The sequence below is a fragment of the Puma concolor genome, chromosome B2 (genome assembly GCF_028749965.1).
Source record: "Puma concolor isolate L17-30 chromosome B2, mPumCon1.1.hap2, whole genome shotgun sequence".
Classification (NCBI taxonomy): Eukaryota; Metazoa; Chordata; class Mammalia; order Carnivora; family Felidae; genus Puma; species Puma concolor.
The window spans coordinates 77,706,660-77,729,841 of NC_141671.1; the positions used below are offsets into that span (position 1 = coordinate 77,706,660).

The window sequence follows — 23,182 nt, forward strand, 5'->3', positions numbered from 1 at the left end:
CATGGTGAATAATTCTTTTTATATGCCGTTGAATTCGATTTGCTAGTATCTTATTGAGAATTTTTGCATCCATATTCATCAGGGATATTGGCCTGTAGTTCTCTTTTTTTACTGGGTCTCTGTCTGGTTTAGGAATCAAAGTAATACTGGCTTCATAGAATGAGTCTGGAAGTTTTCCTTCCCTTTCTATTTCTTGGAATAGCTTGAGAAGGATAGGTATTATCTCTGCTTTAAACGTCTGGTAGAACTCCCCTGGGAAGCCATCTGGTCCTGGACTCTTATTTTTTGGGAGATTTTTGATAACCGATTCAATTTCTTCGCTGGTGATGGGTCTGTTCAAGCTTTCTATTTCCTCCTGATTGAGTTTTGGAAGAGTGTGGGTGTTCAGGAATTTGTCCATTTCTTCTAGGTTGTCCAATTTGTTGGCATATAATTTTTCATAGTATTCCCTGATAATTGTTTGTATCTCTGAGGGATTGGTTGTAATAATTCCATTTTCATTCATGATTTTATCTATTTGGGTCATCTCCCTTTTCTTTTTGAGAAGCCTGGCTAGAGGTTTGTCAATTTTGTTTATTTTTTCAAAAAACCAACTCTTGGTTTCATTGATCTGCTCTACAGTTTTTTTAGATTCTATATTGTTTATTTCTGCTCTGATCTTTATTATTTCTCTTCTTCTGCTGGGTTTAGGCTGCCTTTGCTGTTCTGCTTCTATTTCCTTTAGGTGTGCTGTTAGATTTTGTATTTGGGATTTTTCTTGTTTCTTGAGATAGGCCTGGATTGCAATGTATTTTCCTCTCAGGACTGCCTTTGCTGCGTCCCAAAGCGTTTGGATTGTTGTATTTTCATTTTCGTTTGTTTCCATATATTTTTTAATTTCTTCTCTAATTGCCTGGTTGACCCACTCATTCGTTAGTAGGGTGTTCTTTAACCTCCATGCTTTTGGAGGTTTTCCAGACTTTTTTCTGTGGTTGACTTCAAGCTTCATAGCGTTGTGGTCTGAAAGTATGCATGGTATGATTTCAATTCTTGTAAACTTATGAAGGGCTGTTTTGTGACCCAGTATATGATCTATCTTGGAGAATGTTCCATGTGCACTCGAGAAGAAAGTATATTCTGTTGCTTTGGGATGCAGAGTTCTAAATATATCTGTCAAGTCCATCTGATCCAATGTCTCATTCAGGGCCCTTGTTTCTTTATTGATCGTGTGTCTAGATGATCTATCCATTTCTGTAAGTGGGGTGTTAAAGTCCCCTGCAATTACCACATTCTTATCAATAAGGTTGCTTGTGTTTATGAGTAATTGTTTTATATATTTGGGCGCTCCGGTATTCGGCGCATAGACATTTATAATTGTTAGCTCTTCCTGATGGATAGACCCTGTCACTATTATATAATGTCCTTCTTCATCTCTTGTTACAGCCTTTAATTTAAAGTCTAGTTTGTCTGATATAAGTATGGCTACTCCAGCTTTCTTTTGGCTTCCAGTAGCATGATAAATAGTTCTCCATCCCCTCACTCTCAATCTAAAGGTGTCCTCAGGTCTAAAATGAGTCTCTTGTAGACAGCAAATAGATGGGTCTTGTTTTTTTATCCATTCTGATACCCTATGTCTTTTGGTTGGCGCATTTAATCCATTTACATTCAGTGTTATTATAGAAAGATATGGGTTTAGAGTCATTGTGATGTCTCTATGTTTTATGCTTGTAGTGATGTCTCTGGTACTTTGTCTCACAGGGTCCCCCTTAGGATCTCTTGTAGGGCTGGTTTAGTGGTGACAAATTCCTTCAGTATTTGTTTGTTTGGGAAGACCTTTATCTCTCCTTCTATTCTAAATGACAGACTTGCTGGATAAAGGATTCTCGGCTGCATATTTTTTCTGTCTAGCACACTGAAAATCTCGTGCCAATTCTTTCTGGCCTGCCAAGTTTCAAAAGAGAGATCAGTCACGAGTCTTATAGGTCTCCCTTTATATGTGAGGGCACGTTTACCCCTTGCTGCTTTCAGAATTTTCTCTTTATCCTTGTATTTTGCCAGTTTCACTATGATATGTCGTGCAGAAGATCGATTCAAGTTCCGTCTGAAGGGAGTTCTCTGTGCCTCTTGGATTTCAATGCCTTTTTCCTTCCCCAGTTCAGGGAAGTTCTCAGCTATTATTTCTTCAAGTACCCCTTCAGCACCTTTCCCTCTCTCTTCCTCCTCTGGGATACCAATGATGCGTATATTATTTCTTTTTAGTGTATCACTTAGTTCTCTAATTTTCCCCTCATATTCCTGGATTTTTTTATCCCTCTTTTTCTCAGCTTCCTCTTTTTCCATAACTTTATCTTCTAGTTCACCTATTCTCTCCTCTGCCTCTTCAATCCGAGCCGTGGTGGTTTCCATTTTGTTATGCATTTCGTTTAAAGCGTTTTTCAGCTCCTCATGACTGTTCCTTAGTCCCTTGATCTCTGTAGCAAGAGATTCTCTGCTGTCAGCTATACTGTTTTCAAGCCCAGCGATTAATTTTATGACTATTATTCTAAATTCACTTTCTGTTATATTATTTAAATCCTTTTTGATCAGCTCATTAGCTGTTGTTATTTCCTGGAGATTCTTCTGAGGGGAATTCTTCCGCTTGGTCATTTTGGATAGTCCCTGGCGTGGTGAGGACCTGCAGGGCACTTCCCCTGTGCTGTGGTGTATAACTGGAGTTGGTGGGCGGAGCCGCAGTCAGACCTGATGTCTGCTCCCAGCCCACCGCTGGGGCCACAGTCAGACTGGTGCGTGCCTTCTCTTCCCCTCTCCTAGGGGCGGGATTCACTGTGGGGTGGGGTGGTCCGTCTGGGCTACTTGCACACTGCCAGGCTTGTGATGCTGGGGATCTGGCGTCTTAGCTGGGGTGGGTAGGCAAGGTGCACAGGGGCAGGAGGGGCAGGCTTAGCTTGCTTCTCCTTAGGTGATCCACTTCAGGAGGGGCCCTGTGGCAGCAGGAGGGAGTCAGATCCGCTGCCGGAGGTTTGGCTCCGCAGAAGTGCAGAGTTGGGTGTTTGCGCGGAGCGAGCAAGTTCCCTGGCAGGAACTGGTTCTCTTTGGGATTTTGGCTGGGGGATGGGCGGGGAAGATGGCGCTGGCGAGCGCCTTTGTTCCCCACCAAACTGAGCTCTGTCGTCCGGGGGCTCAGCAGCTCTCCTTCCCTTTGTCCTCCAGCCTTCCCGCTTTCTGAGCAGAGCTGTTCACTTATGACTTCCCAGACGCTAAGTCGCGCTTGCTGTCGGAACACAGTCCGTCAGGCCCCTCCGCTTTTTGCAAGCCAGACTCGGGGGCTCTGCTTGGCCGGCGAGCCGCCCCTCCGCCCCGGCTCCCTCCCGCCAGTCCGTGGAGCGCGCACCGCCTCGCAGCCCTTCCTACCCTCTTCCGTGGGCCTCTCGTCTGCGCTTGGCTCCGGCGACTCCGTTCTGCTAATCCTCTGGTGGTTTTCTGGGTTATTTAGGCAGGTGTAGGTGGAATCTAAGTGATCAGCAGGACGCGCGGTGAGCCCAGCGTCCTCCTACGCCGCCATCTTCCTCTCCAGAGCTGAGTATAGACATTTTAATAATGTTTGATCTTCTAATCCATGAGCATGGAATATTTTTCCATTTCTTTTTGTCCTCTTCAATTTGTTTCATAACTGTTCTATAGTTTTCAGAGTGCAGACTTTTTATCTCTTTGGTTAGGTTTATTCCCGGTATCTTCTTGTTTTTGGTGAATATTGTTTTTGGATCAATTCCTTGATTTCTTTTTCAAATGACATATCTGATAAAGGGTTAGTATCCAAAATCTATAAGCAACTTGTCAAACTCAACACCCAGAAAGTAAATAATCCAGTGAAGAAATGGGTAGAAGACATGAATACACACTTTTCCAAAGAAGACATACATATGGCTAACAGACACATGAAAAGATGCTCAACATCACTTATCATCAGGGAAATACAAACCAAATCACAATGAGATACCACCTCACACCTGTCAGGATGGCTAAAATTAACAACACAGGTAACAACAGATGTTGGCAAGAACATGGAGAAAGGAGAACCCTCTTACACTGTTGGTTGGAATGCATCACAGAGTGGTTCAGTCACTCTGGATGTATGGAGATTTCTCAGAAAGCTAAAATTAGAACTACCCTACAACCCAGCAATTTCACTCTTAGGTATTTACCCAAAGGATACAAAAATACAAATTTGAGGGGTACCTGGGTGACTCAGTCAGTTAAATTTCAGCTCAGGTTATGATCATTATCATGAGTTTGAGCCCCACATTGGACTGTCTGCCATCAGCACACAGGGTCTGCTTCAGATCTTCTGCCTCCCTCTCTCTCTCTTGCCCCTCTCCTGTGTGCACATACACTCTGTCTCAAAATAAATAAACCTTTAAAAGTTCATATTCCAAGGAGCACATGCACCCCAATGTTTATAGTGGCATTATCAACAATAGCTAATCTATGGAAAGAACCCAAATATCCAACAGCTGATGAATGGATAAAGAAGATGTGGTATTTGTATATATGTAATATACAATGGAGTATCACTCATTCATCAAAAAGAATGCAGTCTTGCCATTTGCAACAATGTGGATGGAGCTAGAGTGTATTATTGTAAGTGAAATAAGTCAGAGAAAGACAAATACCATATGATTTCACTCATATGTGGAATTTAGGAAACAAAACAAATGAACATAGGGGAAGGAAAAAAAAAGAGACAGGGAAGCAAACCATAAGTGACTCTTAACTATAAAGAACAAACTGAGGGTTGATGGAGAGAGCTGGGTGGGGGATGGGTGATGGGTATTAAGGAGGGCACTTGTGATGAACCCTGGGTGTTATATATATAAGTGATGAATCACTAAATTCTACACCTGAATCCAATTTTATCATATATGTTAACCAACTAGAATTTAAATAAAAACTTGGAAGAAAAAAAAAAGAAGAAATGAACCAGCAAATAAACTGCTCACTTTTCACCCTCCTTCCTCTCAACAGCAGACTGTTCCAAGTTGTTATGGTTCCATGCAGAAATACCATGTGACCAATTATGCAGCCTGTGCTTTCTTGAGAAGTTGTGATGAACTGGCAATGCACCTTCTTGCATTTGCTTTCTTTTTTCTCTGCCTGTTTCCTTCTCCCCTTTCTGTTTTTTCATTGCGATTATACTCTCCAAAAATGTGGCAGCATATTAGCTTTGCTTCAGGATCTGCTTTTGTTTAGAGCAAAGGTCCTCACATGTTAGTGTTCATAATAATTACCTGGGGAATTCAATAAAATGCATATTCTGATTCAATATTCTTGGGTTGGGACCTCAGATTTTGCATTTTTTACAAGCTCCCAAGTGATACCAATGCTGCTCATCCATGGACCAGATTTTGGGTCACAAAGCTGGTATGAGAAATGTTGTGGTAACAACCTCTGGTATGCTGTGGCATTACAATCATTAAAGCTCTCACTTCTTGTTGATTGGGTTGAGGTGCAGGTGGATGACATAGCATTAGAACATTGTGTCAACTGTACTTTAATATTATGAAAACAATGATAATTATAAGGATTGTGGTGTCGGGTGGCTGCTTTTGACATCACCAGAAGCCTTGCAAAAAGAAAAATTATAGGTTAAAGACAATTTTTAACCTGTGTCATGCTGTGATAGCCAGAGGACCTTGTGGCAGCTTTGGAGAAACTTTCATCTTCTGCAGCCACAGGAGTGACTAGGCTAAAATGTGGGCCTTTGATCTGAGTATAAAGATGGCAAGTCTGCAAAGAAAACTAAATGTGCAGCCTCAATAGTTCTTGAGGTCTGATAGGGAAAGAGTTGGGATCCTGATAACTGGGAGGAGAACATTTGTGTGAATGAGCCTGAGGACCATTAACTCCTAATTTCTCTGAATTCCCTGGCCATCCGAAGCAAGTCCTTATTTCTCGCCAGAGGCCAGGAGTCTCCTCTTCCCTGGACAGTATTCAATGACCTAACCTTAAGGATAATCCCTCAGAAGATGATGCTGGTTGTCATTAAGGTCTGTCACCTACCATATTTCATTGCCTTCAGATAAAAACCTGGATCAGGTCTCAGCACAGCCTGAGGAGGGAAGTACAAGGCTGCTTCAGGAAGAAACAGTTACATGGCAAAAGCACTATAGAGCCAGGATATATACACGTATCAGCAGGAGCATGAGAAGACATGGAGGATATCAGAGGGCCAACTAGGAGAAGGTGCAGTATGTGAGTGGATAAGAGAGAGTTCATTATCATGGGGATCTCACATACGATTTCAGGATCCAGTCATGTCAGTATGGCAAGTATGTCTATACCTGGTCTTAATTTGCTGAGCTGGGCATGGAAGCAGCTTATAGTAAATGAGGAATTGATGCTAGAACAGAGATCGTGTCTTAAATCGGGTTCAGCCATCTTATTCTGTGAAAGGGCCAGAGAACAAATATTTTGTAGGCTATAAGGTCTGGGTTGCAAATGCTCAACTTTGAGGCTCTCGCAAGAAAGCAGTCACAGATAATAAGTAAAGGAATGGACGTGACTGTGTTCTAATCAAACTTTATTTACAAACAGGCTTTAGGCTAGATTTTGAACCCAGGCCTTAGTTTGCTGAACCCTGTATTAAATTAAATTAAAAGCAGCATCATGTGATAGAAAGAGCTAGAGTTTTACAGAAAGACAGATCTGTATTTGATTCCTGGTTCTACTTACTAGTGTGTATCATGCAAGTCACTTTATTTCTCAAGCCTCAATGTTCCCATTTGTTACAGTGGGCCTTATAATCTTTCATGTTTTTGTAATAATTAAATGAGATGATGAGATAATTTTTGCAAAATATTTGACATAAATATATACAAAGTCCCCATAAATTGAAGCAATTGTTTTCTCTCTTTCTTCTTTCTTTCTTTCTTTCTTTCTTTCTTTCTTTCTTTCTTTCTTTCTTCCTTCCTTCCTTCCTTCCTTCCTTCCTTCCTTCCTTCCTTCCTTCCTTCTGAACAGCACCAGGTATATAACCCAGAATATTTCAGGTATTTAATAAGTGCTGCTTACAAAAAAAGAGAAAAATCAGCAAATTGCTGTCTGCTCATGATGGGCTTTCCCAACATATTTCCTTTTCTTTGTATGAATGCACTAATCACCTGTGCATAAGGTGTGTACAGTACTTCTAACAGTAATTGTAAATTATTAAATTGGGACGTTGCCACAGATAAGTCTCATGACTTTCAGTCATGTGAATGAGTTTTCCAAAAGTCTGATCATGAAAGAAGTTGTTTGATGACTGATGTTCTGCTTGGAGCTCTGCTGCTCAAATGTATTTGGCTGCCTGAGGATCTTTCTTCTCCTCTCGGTCTTCTCTAAGTTTGAGAGAGCCTGGGCGATTTTTGAGACTTGCAGTATATTAAACAATAAAGAAATGCCAAATAGAGTAAAAATAATGTGATGTGATGTATTTTAAACGTTTATATGGAATAAAATAAAGCTTTTGACTCTCAAAATAAAATGTATTATATTCCCTTTTTAGTATAGACTGTCATGGGTCTGAATATGAGGCCTATCAAGAGTGTAAGACTAGGGCATATAGACTTCAGGGTTCCACTCCCCTGAGCTTGACCCTGCTCAACTCATAAGACTTCTAACTTGTTGGCACTTTAAAGCATTTTTCAACAACTGTTTTATGCTTCTGAGAAATAGTTCTACACTTCCATAAAGTGCACCTGGAAATATTGGTGCATTTTGGATAATAGCTTTCATATTTCAAAATTAGATCTGATAACTTACTCTATGGTGGAATGAGAAAAACAGAAACTCAGCCAGAAGAAATACTATCAAATACACTTTAGGTTGATGTACCTAAAACTATGCATAGATAATGAGTTGTATCATCCCACTTGGGGGAATATGTTTTAGAAACAAATGCTCTTTTTTTTTTTTATGAAGTTTGAACAAATGATATATACATAGGTAGCATTAAAAGAAAATAATGACATATCTTTTTAATGTGGGTTGGTATAAATTATCTTTGGAGTCTTCTGGAGCTAAAATGCTTTGCAGTAATCTTTATGAGTGTCCTCATGCCCACAAAATTGAGTAATAAAGACTATGGGGACCCAGGCACAGAATCTTTTTGTAGACAAGGGGTTCAAGAGATGACAAGGGAATGTGTCTCCCTTATGATTACATACACTTGGACATCATTCTGGCTATCAGAATTCTAACTATATCAACAACTATTTTTAGAGGAATATATTATGTCAGGTACCCTTAAATGTTCATTTAAGTCTCCTTTAGAATGGTTACTGTTTCTTATCATTGCAGCCATACAGCTGAGGACACAAGCGAGAACTTGGTAATTATTTGTGGAATGTTTTTAAATGAATATGCTATTATATTTGATCCTCACACTGACCCTTTATGAGACATGTATTATAAACCCAATTTTATAGACTAGAAGCTGACGTAGCTAGTAAGTAGTAAAGATTCAATTTGACACCAACTCTGCCCAGAAGTCCGGAGGGCAGAGTACTGTGACACGGGCATATGGAATTGACTTGATGAGGCTTTATTTGCATATAAAAAAGTACATCACTAACAAGGAGGAGCCTGCCCCATGTGAACACTCACCCAGGGCCAGAAGGGTAAGTGCGTAGTTTTGATCCAACTGAACTTAAATGGTCATGATATTCCATAGGATCTATTCTGTATCAGACCCTGGGATAGACATTGGCTTATGCTGTTTCTAATTCTTATACCTGTGATGTTTTCGTGGAAACCTGGGCTGAGATTTCAGTGAGCAACTGGGAAGTGTTAAGATTGTATTTTAATTATTTGGTTTTTCTGTCTTATTTTTCCTTTTAGAGCCATATATTCAAGGGCAAAGATCATGTTTTATAATGAGAAGCAGCATGATATGATGGAAAGAGGTGAAGTTTTGCAGTTAAACAGATTGTCCCATCTTATGGACAGTGAAACTGAGAATTAATCAGATGAAGTAACTTGTCCAGTCATACTGCTGTTAAGTGATGGAGTCTGGATGAGAATCCGGGTTAGTGTAATTCAAAAGAGAATTACTATGAGAGTACTATGAAGTACTCTCCCTTCCTTCATATTCCCGAATGACAAAGGATCAAGTTATGTGATGGTGATGTTGTTTGGTCCTAATGTATAGTTGGATCCTTTCTGCACTGGTCACGACATACATCTAGGTTTATTGATGTCTCATATTTTTACACTTCAAATCTGGGAAGATAAATCAGACAGTGGAAACAGGTTCAAAAGAATAACGAACATATTAGTTGCTGTGTACAAATGTTTGAAGGTTCATTCACTCATGTTAATTATATTGTAATACTTGACTTTCTGTAAGTGGTGTACTCAAATCCCAGTTGTAGCTTTGATTGAAGAGGTCCTTCTTCCAGATGGTAAAATCAGGCTTGTGTGGCTTGAAAAGTAATGCAAAATCTGACCTGTGATAGCTTTTAGTTAGGTTGAGCTACAACTGACCACACTGCTATGTGAGAGCTTCCTTTTCTCAGACACATGGCAGACCTAGTTCTGTGGAACCTGGTAAAGTGATGCTTTAAGCTGAGAATGAAGAGCCATGTCACCTAAAGAGAACTTTGGCAGACTAGGCATTTCTGTGCAAGTGAGCCAGGTGTGGGGCTCTTTCATTACCCCAAGCCATCTGGGAGCACCCTAGATCAAGAATTCTGCTGCTGATAACTTTTCTGACCTTCTGTGGAGATGATGTGTGCAAGAATTCTACCCAGAGTAGACTGAAGGCTAATGTTTCAATCTTGTTGCAGAGCACTGACCACAGAGACTGGTCCTTGCTGGGTGGTCTGGAACAGTATTGTTCCAGTTCAAAAGAATAAATTGGAAACTTGCCTGCATACACATTCATGAAACAAGTCTCATGTGTTCTGGCAGAAATCAGCCATAAAGTGCTGCATTCTGAAAAACTGGTACAAAATCCAAACATCAACATGGCATATTTAAATGTACTTAATCATTTATTCTTTCATTAAGAAGGATTTATGGGATGCCAACCATGTGCCAACCAGACACTCTTCTAAACCACTGAGGCTCAAAGACGAATGGTATACAGTCCCTGCCCTCCAGTAGCTCACAGTCCAGTGAGGGGACAGATGTATATTACCAGGCAGTTATAAAACAAGGTGGGATATTATTGGCAAGTATAAAAGTGCAAAGGATATTATTGGAGCACCAAGAAAGGACCTCTAAACCAGCCTGGTGTGCAGATGGGATTTCAGGGAGACTTCTTGGTAAAGGTGGTTCTCATGTTGTCTTAAAATTCATGCTGTGGTATACCTGGCAAAATATAGAAAGATTAATAGTCCCTGTAGAGAAGCTTGGAGCAGTAAAGCACCAAGTAGCAATGTGCTTTTTTTGAAACTGTCATGGAGATAATTGTTGATGGAGCCCAGTTAGGATGACTATAATAAGTCCAGAAGGCATATTATCTTCTTTGTTTAAATTCATAGCCGTAACGCTCCCTCTTAAGTTCTAATTTGGTATGATCTACAGGTATCCATAACTTGAGTAATAAATCAGAATTCACATGATGAAATTTGAGTGTCCGATAATCGTTACCACAAAATAACTGTGTTCTGTTTCTGGATAAAGATGCCTAAGGCTTGGTAGGCCTCATCTGGTTTCTGCAGGGACCAGACTGCTGAATTAAAGAGAGATATAATTGAGACCCCCATCCCTGCATCTTTTAGGTTTTGGTGATGATACTAATCTCCACCATCCCTCCATGGTTTTTGATTTACTATCTTGGTCCATGAAACAAGAGCGATTTTAAAGGTTTCCATTTGGTTTTCCCCACTATGATAGCTCTTACTCCACAAGCCAACGATCCAATGTGGGGGTTACTCAAACTCCCTAACATGTCAGTTCCAACTATATGGTAGAGAACTGTGGAAATGGCCACTAGGTGGGTCCATAGAACTTGGAAGTCAGACTTTAGCATTTATTACCTGGCATTTGTAAGTCTAACAAGGGGACCATGATACTTTGGGTCTCTGGGATTCAATGTCATTTGAGACTCTGAATCCAGTAGCCTTAATAAATTGGTATTTTCCTTCCCCCAGTGTACCCAGTCACCCAAGTATATGACCCTAGATCCCACTGGGGAAGAACTGGGGGAAATCATTACAATTTGTACTTTTTACAATGTTACAGTGTTCTTCCTTCTAGAGACCCTTTCAAGTCAAGGAACTCTGGATCTGAAAAGTGACTAAGGGTTTGTAACTTTTCTCTGATTATAGAAGTTAGGCACCATTCTTGTTGGCTACTGGTCCATTTTGTCCCTACAGGTGCCATTAACCATCTCCATAACTCGTTATAGATCAAGACCCCTTGGCTACTCCTTTGGTCTTGCATGTCATTATCATTATGGTAACTTTTTTTTCCACTTTTTTTTTCTTTTGCAAAGTGTAGTTGACATGTAATGTTACATTAGTTTCAGCGGTATGACGTAGTGATTGCACAACTCTATATGTTATGCTATGCTCACCACAAGTGTAGCTACCAATCTGTCACCACACAATGATATTACAATACCACTGACTATATTCCCTATGCTGTACCTTTTATCTCAGACTTATTCATTTCATAACTGGAAGCCTATATCTCCCACTACCCTTCACCCAATCTGCTCATCCCCCCCCCCCCCACCACACCTCCTCCCCTCTGGAATCATCAGTTTGTTCTCTTTATTTATGGGTCTGTTTCTTTTTATTTGTTCATTTTTTTTGTTTTGTTTGTTTTTTTTTTAGATTCCACATATAAGTGAAATCATACAGTATTGGTCTTTGTCTATCTGTCCTATTTCACTTAGCAAAGTACCCTCAAGGTCCATCCATGTTGTTACAACAGTAAGATCACATTCTTTTTAATGGTTGAGTAATATTCCATTATATATATATATATATATATATATATATATATATATATATATATATATGTTCATATACCATATCTTCTTTATCCATTAATCTGTCAGTAAACACTTGGGTTGCTTCCATATCTTGGCTATTGTAAATAATGCTTCAGTAAACATTAGGGTGCATATTTCTTTTCAAATTAGTGTTTTTGTTTTCTTTGGGTAAAGACCCAGGAGTAGAATTACTATAGTATAGTAGTTTTTTTTTTCTATTTTTAATTTTTTGAGGAATCTCCATAATGTTTTCCACAGTAGCTGTACCAATTTACATTCCCACCAATGGTGCATAAGGGTTCCTTTTCCTCCTTGTTCTTGCCAATACTATTTATTTCTTGTCTTTCTGATTCTAACCATTCTGATAGATGTAAGGTGATATCTCATTGTGGTTTTGATTTGTGTTTTCCTGAGGATTAGTGTTGTTGAATATCAGTGTCTATTGGCTATCTATATGTCTTCCTTGGGGAAAGTTTTAATTCTATTAACTTGGGGTTTTTTGGTGTTGAATTGTAGAAGTTCATGTGTATTTTGGATGTTAATCTCTTATCAGATATATCATTTGGAAATATCTTCTCCAATTCAGTAGGTTGCCTTTTTGTTTTGATGGTTTCCTTCACTATGCAAAAGCTTTTTATTTTGATGTAGTCCCAATAGTTTATTTTTGCTTTTGTTTCCCTGGCCTTAAGAGACCTATTTGGAAAAAAGTTGCTAAGGCTGATGTCAAAGAGATTACTGTCTTCTAGGATTACTTTTCTTCTAGATATTTTATGGTTTCAGGTCTCTCATTTATTTCATGGATTTAATGAATCCATTTTGAGATTATTTTTGTATATGGTGTAAAAAAGTGGTACAGTTTCATTCTTCTGCGTGTAGCTTTCCAGTTTCCCAGCATCGTTTATTAAAGGGACTGTCTTTTCTCCATTGTATGTTCTTGCCTTTTTTGTCATAATGGATTGGTTTATTTCTGGGCTCTCTATTTTGTTCTCTTGATCTAGGTGTCTATTTTTGTGTCCGTATCACACTGTTTTGATTACTACACGTTTGTAGTATATCTTGAAATCTGGGATTGTGATACCTCCAGCTTTGCTCTTTCTCAAGATTGCTTTGGCTATTTGGGTTCTTTATTATGGTAATTGTAACATCTTGGTTTCTGGTGGTTATATACCTAGCCTCTAGTACTTTACAGCCCCATCATCTCCTATAAATATTAATGAGCTTAGTTCCATGATTGCCTTTTCTTCAGTCAGCCCCAGCCTACAGAGGAGAGCTACCATGAATTCCTCCTAGTGATGCTCATGCCTCTTCTACCACTGCATTTTTAGTGGCCTTAGTAAATTATATGTTCTGTAGGCTTTACTATGGAATGTAATCTTATTCCAGCATGCCCACTTCCCTTTGCCTCTTTATTTCTTCCTGTACCATCAGCCTAGGCAACCCACACATTTCCATTCCTCTCAGCATTGGCCACAACTTTTTCTAAGCATCTAGGAGCTACTCTAGTAGTGAGTTTGCTGCATCATCTAGGGTCCTTACCAAGGACTTAAATATAAATATGTTAGCTTGGAGATAGTACCCCCAAGCCAACAAATTTTTGCTCATTTAATTTTATATTCTTGATACCTGGGTATACATTCTAGATACCTTGTATCAGTCTGAGTCTAATCAGGAAACAGAAACTACAATGTAATATGAACAGGGACAGTTTAATATAAAGAATTATTAAACTATATAGAGGAGTAACTATAAGGATATAGAAAGGACTCTAAATTTTTTTTTAAGTTTATTCATTTTGAGAAAGAGGGAGAGAGGCAGGGGGGAAGGGCAGGGAGAATCCCAAGCAGGCTCTGCACTGTCAGCACAGAGCCTGAGGTGGGGCTTAATCCCACAAACTGTGAGATCATGACCTGAGCCAAAAACCAAGAGTCAGATGCTTAACTGACTGACCCACCCAGGCATAGAAAGGACTCCAAAGAGAACCCTTGGCCTGAGGAAGCATCCCCATGGAAAGAACAGCTTGGAAGGAGAGTCCTTCTGCATGGCTAGGCTTCAGACATCACTGGAGTAGATGTGGTTGCCAATACTGGTTGGGATGTTTACTGGGTTTCTTGGGTCAGAGTGGTCTGTCATTGTCCGGCAGCAGGAGTTTAGGCAACCTGAGGCTGGTGGGCAGGCACAGAGGAAAAGTTGGGGTGCCACTTCCAGGGCAAGTCCTGAAGCATACCAGTGTTAACAGGAAGACTGCAATGGGGTGGTCACCAACAGAAGCTGTTCAGCTCTAGATACACTTTTACACATAAGACCTCCCATGTCTCAATAGTACCACTCCCTAGTTCTTGCTCACTAGTGAAGAAATTCTGACCCTTCCACAAAATGAGAAGACACATAGTTCCAACAGTCTCAAGGGAGCTCTGCAGAGCCAGTATCCATCCTCAGTGGTGTCCATGCAGATGGCTCTATCCCATATTTGAGGGTCTCAGTTTTTCCCAAGAGGGTCCTTAGCATAAGGACCTGCCTTGGGTGAGCATTCAAGCCATCTCTGGAACTCTGATATGCAACTCTCTGAGCTGCAGTGTGCTGCCCAGCTGTGTCTGCTCTTCCACTCCAGGAAGTAAGGGCCTCTTTGTAAGCTACCAGAGAGATGCTCTGGCTCTCATGCTTAGCTTTTAACTGTCTGATGATGGATCAGTTTCTCATCATCCCTCTTAGGGCATCAAAACAACCTCGCAGTGGCCACCTTCACTATTCTTGTAGTCATTGCTACCTCAGCTCTTTCAAATGCCTGGATTGTTTCATCTTCAAGGCGTTTACTTCCACTCATTTTCCCAGATCACCACTAATGAAATCGTTAGCAGTTGAGCTGCTAACTTGTTCCAGGGACTGTCTATGCCTCACTTACCATTCAAGATGGCATTGTCTTTGCCCTCAGGTGATGAGTAAGCCAGCCTCATGTTCTCATCTTACCATCTGTTTTCTCAGACCCCCCTTAGTATCTCTTGCATTACTTCATGCCTATTGAAAGCAGATGCCAGGATGGAATTAGACATGTAAGAGATTTATTGGGAGAAGCTGGAAAAGGTGGAGAGAGCCTTTAGACTACATGTAGGTCTGACATCTATGGAATGAAAGAAAGAAGAGACAAGGAAATTGGATTGGAAAGGAGGAGTCTTGAACTAATGAGGCTAATGAGGAGGCCTCAAGCAACATCAGCCCTGGAAAATTCCCACCTCTTGCAGGATGGGGCCTGCCTGAGTGCCCCTACAGTGCTCAGTCATTGTCTGGGAGGAGCCCGTGGGAAGTGTGCTCTTGGTGTAAATTAGCTTAATTTGCAGCCCAAAGAGGCAGCAGTGAGAGGAGGAGCATTAGCCAGTTCTGTTCCCAACAGTAGTAGATTTGAACAGCACATTTTTGTTACTGCCTCTGGGAGTCTGTAACACAAAGCAAACTTTCCAGCAGTCATAAAGGGGGTGGTTGATGAATCAGAGCATAAGAGTTTGAAGAGATATCAGCTGTTCAGGTTGAAGTAGCATAAGTGGGAGGAATGATAGAGAAGGGACGAGGCTTGGCAGGGTCACAGGACTAATGGTGTCCTGATTTATCCCAACAGAGTTGGAGTCAGGTCAAGAGCTGTAGCAATTAGTGGTGGTTGATGAGCCATCAAAGGTGGGCCTGAGGGCCTAGTTCCATCTAGTCTGCCCACATTTGCATTTTGCCTTCATCCAATGAGGAGTAGTTGTATGTTCTGAGTAGTTCCCGTGCTGCATAAACACTATTTGCCCCTCCAAATCTATTCTCCACTCCACCCTGCTCTGTATCCTGAAAGCTGGCCTCTAGGGACTACATCACTAAGTGCTCTTGCCCTCTGGTTTCTATTTGAGTCAGCCAAAGGAAAATGCTTTAGGAGATCAGAGAGAGGGAGGAAAGAGGTCAGGGTATTTATTCTCCCAGCCACCTACCTGCCAGGTCACAGTTTGACAGTGGCTGTGTCTTTCTATCAAAGGTTTTGGCTTCTGCTAGCTGGCCGTGCAGTATTTCACCTGGGGATAGGAAAAACTTCCTGATAGGGTTAGGCCCTCACCATTGCTTGTCGGTTTCCCCTAACTTTGTCCACAACTTTGTAAATAGTCTCTTCATTAAACTCTATTCGCCCCTTTTGAGGGTGCCATCTTTCCCTGCTGGGATGGATCTCTACTGGTACCATCCTTTTTTTTTTTATCTCTAAATCTGCTTCCTCATTTATGAAACAGTGGTAAGAATAGGACCTATATCATAGAAGTTAAGAGGTAATGTAAGTGAAATTTTTAGTATAGTTCCTAAAACATAGGCATTAAGTATTCAATGAATGTTAACTGTCATTGTCATTACTATTATCATTGTGATTATCATTTTTATTCAGGAGCCAGTCACACTGGGACCAAGATAAGAATGTTGAGGGTTCGACTTTCCCACCAAAACCTCCACTCAACTCAGGATACTTGGCAAAACATACGTGCAACCAAAGGTTGGGTCCCATTAGACCCATTACATGATAAATCCACCTTTGCCAATTCTTGTGATTGATAAAACTCCCAGCAGGATAGTTCTGATCATTATTTCTGAGTGTATTTGTAAGGCCAAAGGTTAATGCTATTCCCATTTATTAATCCCTTGCTGCAAATTAAGCTAATTTAGAGAAGGAATTCTTAATCAGTAGTATGAGGTAGAGGAAAAAAACTCTTTAAGGATTTAAAAAGGCACTACTACAACTTATAGAAGCATGGCTTATTTCATTCTCAATATGTCGTAGTTCCCAAATATATAATATATTATAGTGGAAAGAAAGCAATGCTTAAAAGAAATGCTGCAATTTGTCCACATTATCTGTATAATGATTCTCATGGCCCCATTATGGCTTAATAGTTAATTTATTTGGTCATTTAGGAGATAATAGTCTTCATGAGGCTGAGTTACAGGTTTTATCTCCACGTAGGCCTCATAGCACAAAGAGATATTCTTCTGCATGATTGAAACCTGTACTCATAGCCTGATATTCCAACTTGCAAATGAATGATGATGATCACAAGTACAGTGAACAGAAAGTGGGGGGAATATTTTGTACCAATCAATTCTCATGAGTATAAGAAAATCCAAGTGCATGTTTTTCTCTGAGTAGGTAAATAGTATTATTTTCCTGTGCAAAAGGCTATTTTTAAAAATGTGAGTGGAATAAATTGTCATGTGAAGAAAGAGCAATGTAACATACAAGTTCTAGTAATACACACTTAGTGTTTGTATTAGTTTCTTGGGGCTACCATAACAAATGATCACAGGCTGGGTAGCTTGAAACAACACAATTTTATTATCTCACAGTTTTGGAGGCTAGAAGTCCAAAATCAAGGTGTTAACAAGGCTATGCTCTCCCTGAAGGCTCTAGGGGAGGATCCTTCTTTGCCTCTTCTTAGCTTCTGGGGGTTGCCAGCAATCTTTGTCTTTCCTTGGCTTGTGTCAGCCTAAATCCAATCTCTGCCTCTGTCATCTCATGGTCATCTTCCCTGTGTGTCTGTGTCCAAATTTCCTTCTTTTTATAAGGACACCAGTCATACTGAATATAGGCCGTGACCTCATCTTACCTTATCCACAAAGACCCTATTTCCAAATAAGGTCATGTTCACAAAGTTCTGAGTGGACATGAATTTTATGGGGACACTATTCAATCCATTATCATGTCTGTCACCCTAACTACTCAAGGGTTGGTTCATCTCTTAGGGGTTCTTTTAAGCGATTTTATTTCTTTTCTTCTTTAATATTTTATTTCTCTTTTTAGCCTCTTTTCTTTTCCTTATTTGATTTGCTCATCTGGGGAGAAAGATTTAAGTTACACTGTTTTGGCGATTACACTGCAGACAGGCTTTGTCTGTGGGACAAGTGGTTTGTCACCCCCACCTCCACCCCATGTGGTATAGACTTAACGTTTTCACTATCTCTTTGCTCTATGGAAGATATGGGTTGCTGGAGAAAGAAGATTTCAGTGAATGATGAGCCGCCAGCAGGCTTCTCCACATGGTGTGTTATAGTCCAGAGACCTTGATGAGATACCCAGCCAGGTAATTCCCAGCTCTCTGTTGCCCACCCCACAACTTCCTCCTTCCTCATGTTCTCTTCCTTGAAGCTACTCCTCAGAGGATATCCTTGGCAAACAGACTTCCTTTTAGCCCCACCTAATATATCACTTTTAAAAAGTCTCACAATTCTTGCCCATTTCCCAGCATATGTATATTAATAGTATTAAACATGTAGAGTCGACGGTTTGTTGGAAAGGAGAGGAGCCATGGAAGCAGAGAGAGAGAATCTTATATTTCCAGTCCCTCTCTGTTTAGCCTCTTCCCCACCCTTCCCCAAGTAAGGAAGGGTTGTCAAGCCAATTGTTCAGTTGGGGATGATTGATTGGTGGTCTGATGATCAGAGTTATTGTGTTCATGCTCACGCATTCATGGGCTCTCTTCCATGGTCCTCCATTGGGCTACTATGCAATGAGATGCCCAAATGCATCTGGTTTCTCCATCAAAGCATGCCTCTACTTGTCAGTCATCATTTTGATTTCTGTACCGTATGACTGGTCAGAAGATGGTAACAGCCTAATATGGATTGGGGGTTAGGGATAAGAGGTTCCACTTAGCTGTTTAGACTATGCTGCATGCACAATCCAACCGACTTTAACCTTCACTTCACACTGGATGTGATTGGGCAGGGCTAAGCCAATAAAAGAGAAACAAAACTCCTAGTGCTTTGCACTTTGCTTCCCTTTTACGTGTGTGTGTGCTAGCACTTGTGTCTCAGCAGGAGCCTCTGAGGAAGGGTGATTGTGGGTGAAGAATATGCATATTTTGAATCCTTTAGCCAAATATCCTGAACAACCCAGCAACACTTCTCTAACAAGTATGTTATAAACAATGTCTAGAATAAGAGAGCTGCTTTGTGGACTTAACGTATCTAGGCCATTTATTCGTTCAAATAACTGGGAATTTTGGCAGCCCGTGTTTGATCCCAGGCGGGCCATTTCAAAGGTGAAACTGTTACATTGTTACTGGAGATATGCAGCATGTACTTTGAAAGCAACTTTACACGTATTTATTGCATTGATGCACAACAAAAGATAATATCACTTTTAGTGGCTCTGACTAATATGTTACTAGCTGGTCATTAGAACCTAATGCTTATGTCTGTATAATACTTCATTTTTACAGGACACAACACTCTTTTAATAATGGTTTTAATTAAACATTTTTTATTGAACATATTCAGTGACAAGCTTGGAAATTGTGACAATATTTTACATCCTGTCATTAATTGAATATATATTGGAATCTAGTTCTTTGTATTATCAAAACAAAGGTTATTATAATTGTGAAGAATTTTATTTTTGAAAGATCTATTATAGGATCATTGGTTAAATTGGAACTTAGAAATGCAGATCATTTCAAGTTATACTAAAATATATATTAAACCATTAAAGTCATTGAAACCAGCAGGATTCTTAACTATCTTAAATGGGTTGGCTGAACAAATGCTAAGTTTAAAAATCTCAATATATACAAAACTTTGACATAATAAAATAAGTGCTTGCTCTATTTCATAAAAATAAGAGGATGATATTTTTAAGGAATTGAAATTTTATTTATATCCAAGTTTAGTCATTTGGTTACTCATTTAACAAAAAAAGCCAGACTGATATAAAGATTATTAGAAATATATATAAACAAAACTATTAGAAATATTTTGTTACAGGTAGCATACAATTATTACCTGTAAATTAGTATAGCCATGGCTGACAGATTTGATATAGAGAAAAATTTTCCATAAATTGGGAAGAAAGTGAGAAACATGATTTTGTGGGGCCTTTGTTCCAGAAGTTAAGTGTACTATTTGATGGGACAAACTGCTACTTGCTTTTACCCACAAAAACATGAAAAATTTGCTGCTCTAATATCATTAGTAAAAGTGCATTGATAATTGCTTGTCTGTAAGGTTATCTTTGCTGAAACTGGTGACAAAGTTCTTATGTAAATTTTATTTACAAATATACATGTATGTCCCACGATGTATCAAAGGCAGCATCTCTTTGGGCACCTGGGTGGCTCAATTGGTTGAGCATCTGACTCTTGATTTCAGCTCAGGTCATGCATGATCTTGTGGTTAGTGAGATCAAGCCCTGCATCAGGCTCTGTGCTGATAGCATGGCCTGCTTGGGATTCTCTGTCTCCCTCTCTGCCCTTCCCCCATTCATGCTTGCTTTCTCTCTCAAAATAAATAAATAAACTTAAAAAAAAAAAAAAAAACAAAGGCAGCATCTCTTCCATATATTTTACCTCATTATGACTTTGTCAGTGAACTTGCAGGAAATGGCTAGGTAGCTTCATTTTGAGCCTAAGGAAGGAATGCCTATAACCAGAGTCCAAGGAGAGCTCACTGGGGGGGAAACTAAAGCCCACAAAAATTAAATACTTATCCATGGTGACCCAGAAAATCATTAAGCCCAAATCCTTTGACTCCTGAGACAAGTTCTTTTTTCACTCTCATTTATGATGTTATATGCCTCCCTGTGGCACCTTCTGAACATACCTCTCAGTGTGTGCTTTGGCATAGTTAAATTTATTGAGGCTGTTAACTGGACCTTGAAATGGTGCGTTCCACTTTGTGGTGTTAGGCAGATTCAGATGTAAAATCTGAACTGGGTCCTTATGACCACATAGTGACTTCAGTCCTTTTGGATAACTTCAACTTAATATCACTGGAAATTCCTTGCATGGATCATGAGCAACATGTGACCCCCAAACTCTTCTCAGTTCATTATAATCTTTCATTTCTTCCAAGGCATCTGAACTGGATTTTTCCCGCATTTATGCTGTCTCATCCCTTAATTGTTTAAAGACATATTTAACTGTATGAAAATGAATATTGAAACTGAATTGAATGAAGATGAAAAATATTTGAAAAGTGTTTGCGTTGCTTGCTTTTTTTTTTTTTTTTTGGCTTAATTGTTCAAGGCTAGTTAACTGCAATGTTACCAATTCACTGCTAATGAGAATGAAAACTGCCAACTATCCCATTCTTTGTTCAAGATCCTGTGCTACTGGGGTTCTTCTCATGGCACAGGCATTGTTCTTCCTTGTATCCATGGCTGTGTCTGTTAAGACCTTTTATACAATAGCCTCAGAACTCTGGTTGCAATTAGAGTTTTGATTAGCTGTCAGTGATGTCATAGCCATGGTTATTTTAAATCCACTGTGCTAAGTGTTTTCCTTTTCTTAATGTACTGTAGAAATTCCATTTCTTGACAGCAATAAGACACTTCAGGCAGTGTGTTTCAGGGCCAATATTGCACTTCTCATGGAGTTAAGACACTTGGCCTTCAGCCTCATGACTTATAACACAATCTGAGTTATGCTATAATCACCCAGATATATACATGGCCTGTTGTGTTTTATTGCTTAAATGGAACCTGTCCCAGCGCCTCATCATCTGACAAGGTGGGAATATAGCCCCGAATGACTGTTCAGATTCCCACTGGGAGTTGCATTTGGTCAGATCTCCTTTAGCCGTTCAGGGGTTGCACTAAAACCCTGGAGGCTTTTGGTATATTTACCACACAACAGAAATCAAAACTTCCAGCATCTCAGTTCTCGCTGCCAGACTGCCCAACTTAGGTTGCCAAATATCTCCCTCTCAACACATTTATTGAACTTTAAAATGGCAGAACAGCATTGAATGAAGTCCAGTAATTTTTATAGGATATATTTTAGTCACTAGACTTTGAAGACTATTCCAACATTAATTATAAAGTTTCTGTGTCTGGATAACATATTGTTAACAGTTATTTTGCAAGTGCTAATGGCAAGATGGAAGAGTTCCAATAATTTTATTGAGGAAGTAGCAATTAAAATGTTGAGCACTACAGGGTACATACAAAATAAAAATAATTTTGCAAACATGGCACTGTACTTCATGACAAAAATGGAGATATACTCTTGATTTTCAAATAGATATGATGATTTTACATTTCCACCTGTTTTTATTCAGGGAAGATCAAGAGGTCTCTTTTTTGTTTGTTTGTTAATATTTAAAGGCGGTGTAAAATGCCAGCGCTCCAGGCTAGTTTGATATTATTTACCACAACATCATGAAATGATTTTAAGACAAGTTGTTATCCATATTTCTTTCAATAGCAAATATCACTAAAATGAGATCATTGGCTTTGTGTGACAATTTATGACTCTGGAAATGCATGAGCTGTCTTTTCTAAAAACTTTCAAAGACCTCATCTTAGTGTAGTTTCCCTCCAGAGCTCTCTTGTGTGACCACCCGTCTTCCAGACTCACCCTACCACAGTCAGCCAGCATCTTTGGGTCACGAGCCTGTCAGAACCCTGAGAGCAGAGTGATGGACAGTAGGAGGCAGCAGGCAGGATGCAGAGCCCTCCAATACACACTGTTTCAGGGCAAGACCCAGAGGGTTAAAAGGATTTGCCCAAGGTCACACGGCTGAGGAATAATCAACGGTGCATGTGGACTCGGTCCAGAAGTGTGTCACTTTTACCACATTGCTTGTGATCATTTTACATTCGGAGTGCAAATTATTAATTGTAGAATTGAGTCAGCTCGAATCAAAACAAACTGATAATCTGTCAATTTGGTGACATTACATTTTGAAAGGGATTTTAGACCAAGAGTGCAGCTGCTTTCCAACTTTATTTGATCACCACTTTCTTTTTTAGCCATATTCTGATTGCTATGTAACTCAGGCCTAGGCTTCTCTCATTCATTTGGTGAAATAATTCTTTTACCTAAAGAGTAATCTGTATTTTTAATTTTAGTTTATATCCATAGTTGGAATACTCATCAGCACTGGCTGATGGTATCAACACTATGCTATACTATCACTAAATAAAGTTTCCTGCTAAAATATTTTATTAAGGTTCTGCTTTTGGGGAATCGATGTGCATTCTCCCGTGGTTTTCCTTTGTGGATCATTTCTTAAAAGCACCTTTTCTCTGGGGCACCTAGGTGGCTCAGTCAGTTGAGCGTCCGACTTTGGCTCAGGTCATGATTTCTTGGTTCATGAGTTCAAGCCCCGTGTCAGGCTCTGTGCTGACAGCTTGGAACCTGGAGCCTGCCTCAGATTCTGTCTCCCTCTCTCTCTGACCCTACCCTGCTCACACTCTGTCTCGTTCTCACTCTCTCTCTCTCT

The 23,182-nt window shown here is 39.9% G+C and overlaps 1 long non-coding RNA gene across 1 annotated transcript in view; it reads left to right on the forward strand.

Annotated features, from left to right (window-relative positions):
- The window catches only part of LOC147581062 (uncharacterized), a 67,141-nt gene that overhangs the window by 36,575 nt on the left and 7,384 nt on the right, over positions 1-23,182 (forward strand). The window contains exon 3 of the long non-coding RNA XR_015251370.1: positions 8,854-9,040. This is a non-coding gene — a long non-coding RNA (uncharacterized LOC147581062). The remainder of the gene's footprint in view (positions 1-8,853; positions 9,041-23,182) is intronic.